The 4,850-nt window shown below is 36.4% G+C and overlaps 1 long non-coding RNA gene across 1 annotated transcript; it reads right to left on the reverse strand.

Moving 5' to 3' along the window:
- Nucleotides 1-1,498: 1,498 nt before the first annotated feature.
- LOC307001136 lies at nucleotides 1,499-3,946 on the reverse strand. Its single transcript, XR_013798172.1, has 3 exons — nucleotides 3,473-3,946; nucleotides 2,592-2,628; nucleotides 1,499-1,589 (listed from the first exon to the last, which is right to left on the reverse strand). It is a non-coding gene; the product is annotated as an uncharacterized lncRNA (long non-coding RNA).
- Nucleotides 3,947-4,850: the final 904 nt, after the last annotated feature.

Consider the following 4,850-nt stretch of genomic DNA (forward strand, 5'->3'; position numbering starts at 1 on the left):
GCATCAGTGATTAGAACTTTTAAACGACTAGGCTACTTGACATTATCCAGGTATTTATGAAGACCTTAGAGATCTTCACAGGACTTGATTCTTGGAATTTTAAGATCTAAAGATCACGTCTGTGTGTGCTGTTGTTTGTGACATCCTCTAGACCGCTTTGCCCCAGTTGGTTCATGGGGAGTTGGCAGTTGACATGGTACAGTTGCCAAAGGGAATGCATTGGCGTTGACACGAGAGGCAAAGGTGCAAATTGGGAGAGGCTGGACGCAACACTGTGAGTGTTAGTTGAGTTAATTTTCTACATCAGCAACTTGTCTCACACACAGGGGAGAAACAATGTGCACATAGAGAGGGATTTTTTTTTTTTAAATCTTTCAAATTATATACGCTCAAATGAGATGAAGACTGCAATCATATCAGTAGCCTAATAAAAGCTGTTCTGTTCTGTATATACCATGTAAGAAAAAATCATTAGAAAAATATGACCCTAAGGCTAAGTTTACACATGGCCGGCTATTTTCACAAACAGACATTTCACCCCTCTCCATTTTCAAAAATAACATTGTGCACACCTGTCAGTTTTCAGAAAAGTGTTCGTTTACACAAACCCGTGTATATGTCGTCAAGAGCATCCCAAACCTGCAGGTGGCAGTGTAACGAGAAGCTCAAGCCCACGTTAGCAAATCAGAATCCCAAAAATAGTCACATACTGTGACGTTGGCTGCCTAAAACTCAGTTTACATGCAAACAAAGTTTTCCAAAATCGCCACTCTGGCCGGAGTTTTTTAGAAAGAATCGTTTTCTGAGGCGATTTCTCCATTTGTGTGTAAACGAAGGGCACAAACAAAGGGAAATGTCTCTGTTTTTTTAAATAACCATGTACGTGTAAGAGAGGCCTAAAACACGACACAACCCAGCAAGCAATTTTGCGTCTAAAAGACGTCTAATAGCTGTCAAAACACAGCCCAGACGTCTAGGCTAAAACAAGGCTAAATTTGGGCTGTCAGTGAAAATCTAATAGACGTCTAGCCATAGCCCAATAATAAGACGTCTAAGCATAGCCCTAGAATAGACTAGTCATCAATTAGACGGCTATTAAACAACTACATGTATACGTCTAATAAACGGTGCATATGGGTCTAGGCTAAAACAAGGCTAAATTTGGGCAGTCAGTGAAAATCTAATAGACGTCTAACCATAGCCCAATAATAGATTAGTCATCTATTAGACGGCTATTAAACGACTACATACATGTGATGGCTAAAGGATTCTTTTCACTCAAATAACATGTTCTCATAAATGATAATCCATCCAAACAAATTAAATATAAAAGGTTTTATTTCGACAAAGAACATTAACAACTTAAAAAAGTTAAAAACATAACAATTACCAAAAAAATACAATATACAGATTATAAAAAATATGGAACATCAACAACTTAAGATAACAAAAATATAAATAATGACCAAATAAGAAGTAAAATAAAAAACCTGTTGGTCCCGCTCTCCCTGGTGCTTGCTTAAAATGCCCCCCAATTGCATTTTTTAATTCAAATTCGGTTGCAGTTGGAAAGTGTATCATCACAGCATCTGCCAAATAAGAAAAAAAGAATTTGCATAAGAAAAGCATTGTTGACACCATAATGTTTAACTTTAATTACAGTAATTGTGACTAAGTCATTCTCTTTTGCTTGGATGCACACTAGTGTTGGGCAATATAGAGTTAAGATGCATGTATTTTCCTAAGCAATATATTAAGACTATCATTTATATCAATATAGCCTGATGTCACATTAAAATAAATTATTCAACCAGTTCATACATGTATATTTACTTTGCATTACCATTATTCAGCCTAAAAACAGAAATAAGCTCCCTGGTAAATCACTCACTGCTCTTGACTGAGAACTTTAGTAAGAATCAATGTATAATTTATACAGTGAAGTCTGTTGTTTTTAATTTTCATATTATTTTCATTTAATTATTTTCTTCAATGCTACTGTTAATATAGCTTCTTCTTAATAACAAAGAAAATAATGCCTTTATGATCATTATGACTTTAATAATGATTTTTATCTTCGCCACTTTGGCCTAAATGTCTGCCATTCTTTTTTATTTTTTATTTTGTTACCTATAAGGATTTATTTTTAAAATAGGGACATTAGTTTGGCTGTAATGCTCAGTCACTTGCAAAATAATAAAACCAACATGAAAAAGAATCGTGATAAAATCGTGAATCGTGATTTTCCTGAAAAAAATTGTGATATGATATTTTTGCCATATCGCCCACCCCTACGTCCCCTTTAAATCTTTCAGAAAATTATGTAAGTGTATCGGATTATATCGAATCGTTGGCTGAATATTGTGATATATATCGTATCGTGAGCTGAATATCGTGTATCGTATCGTGAGATTAGTATATCGCTACAGCCCTAAGTAATACTATAATTGCACCTAAAGGAAACATAGTAAAAGAAAAAAACATGTCATGGCCCCTTTAAGTCCTTTTTTATCACTGACCGATGTATCTTTAATGAATATATAAAAGGGACAGTTCATCAAAAAGTGAAAATCCTGTCACCATTTACTCACTTTCAAGTTGTTCCAAACCTGTATGGGTCTCTTTCTTCTGTTGAACACACACACAAAACAAAGACATTTGATGTTAGTCAAAATCAGTATTGACCGATTGCTGGATAATTTGCAATAAACCAGTGTCTTAAAATCCAAGAAAGTTGATCACATCACTCCAGTTATGAGGTTTTTACACTGGCTTCCTGTCTGTCAAATAATTGATTTCAAATTACTGCTGCTGGTTTTTAAAGCATTGAATGGTTTAGAGTCAAAGTAAATTTCTGATATTCTGCTGCATTATGGACCATCCAGAGCAGACCTCAGGTCATCTGGGACAGGTCTGTTTTTTTGTCCACAGAGTCAAAACTAAACATGAAGCAGCATTCAGTTCTTATGCACCATTTGGAACAAAGTCATAGAAAACTGCAGGTCTGCTGCAACTCTTAATTATTTAAAATCAAGGTTAAAGCCTTTACTGTTTGCCACAGCCTTTTATTCATTGGAAAGGAATAAACAGTTATAGGCCTCTTTTTAAATTGCCCTATGTCGTTGTTAAGTTTTATATAATGTACTTGAATTGACTTTTGGTGAAATGTGCTATACAATAAAATTGCCTTGCCACATCAAAAACTAAAATCTAAAAACTAAAATATATTTATGGCTTTTATAACAAATAATGTTAATCATGTCGCACGTTTCATGTTTACCCCCTTTAATTTACATAATTAAAGTTTAAGGGAACACAGAAAAACAGTTACAGTAGCCTAACGTTACACGTGCGGCTAACGTTAGATTGTTAGAATAAAAGCATGTTACCTTCAAAATGTCATGATTCCTAAACGATAACAAATACTGTATTTAAATAATGAACACATGTCAAAACGAACACACATACTTACAAGGTCAAAGTAGAAATTGGAAGGTTTGCTGTTGCTCGACCGTCTCCGACAAACGCTCAGTGAGCTCTCTCGTGCAAAATAAAATTGAAAATGGCGTCAATGTTTATCGCGATATCTGGCAACAGTCATCGGGTCTCGTGCGTTGCCCGTAGTCATGTCTCTGTTGGGCTATTGCCATCTAGCGGTTGAGAAATGTAATTGCATTTTTATTTAATTTAAAATGAAAGACAGTCAAATTATATCGTTGTGTGTGACAGCAAACATGAAGCTGCGTGGGCGAAAAACATGTAGACAATTTGAAGACTATTGTGGCTATATCGCTGGCCTAAATCAGGGCTATAGCCAAGACGTTAAACGTAGACCACTGATCGCCTCGATCTCGCCGGGTGGGCTAAGAGCAGACTGCACATAGCCCGAGCTATTCAGAGCTAGATCCTGACTACATATCGACCATGTCATGAAATGACACTTGCACCTACATATTATTAACAATACGAACATGATGGGATATCAACCATATCTTATGCGCTGCCTGCCCAAAAAAACTGCTATTTCAGTTTTGACTATAAGTGGGCTACAATATAGCCGGTCTGACTACGAGCTAGATCGTGTCTACGCACAGCCTACCCAGAACATGTCAAAGAAATGAAACCAAACACCTTATAATCACAGTTGACGTTGCTTACATGATGGAATATCATACATCTCGCAAGTTATTTAGGAAAAAATGACATGTAACCAGATTCTATGTTATTTCGTTTAGAAGTGGGTTACACGTAGCCGGTCTATATCGGGTCTATATTTAACCGAGACGGTGAAATGACGGCTATTGCTTGCTGGGAATGCAACGCGTAATTAAAAATGCAGTTAATACACCTGTGAAAAATCAGTACAGAAAATATAGAAGAAAATAAGTCATGATTTATCACATGAATAAAAGTATCCAATGTGTATCCAATTCAACTGCAGCTGCATAGACGATTGGTGAGATTTGCCGCTTGCAGTCGGGGGAGAAGTTGAATATGGAGACATGAAGTCAAGTAGTGACACTTAATCTGGGTTCACACTGTGCGATTTTGGCCATGATTTGGCTGTCTGAGACAAATTTTGCAAATCCTAAAAGATTCCTCTGATCCTAGGCTAAAATCTGAAGTCTTTGATCGTTAGTTTGACATCATGTTCCCTTAAATCCGATTAATGACCGTTGCAATACAATTTGCAATACAAAGACGAAATCCTGGCAGTGTCAGAAGATTTGACTCCCAGTCCTGCAGTATGACTTCTCAAACGAAGACCGACAATTTGACCAAAATTAACGTTAGTGATTTCTTTGTAGCCACTGTTTAAATCCTGTGTGTAAAGCGGCTCACATCACCGA

Source organism: Phoxinus phoxinus (assembly GCF_949152265.1).
Source record: "Phoxinus phoxinus genome assembly, chromosome: 6".
In the NCBI taxonomy this organism is placed as follows: Eukaryota; Metazoa; Chordata; class Actinopteri; order Cypriniformes; family Leuciscidae; genus Phoxinus; species Phoxinus phoxinus.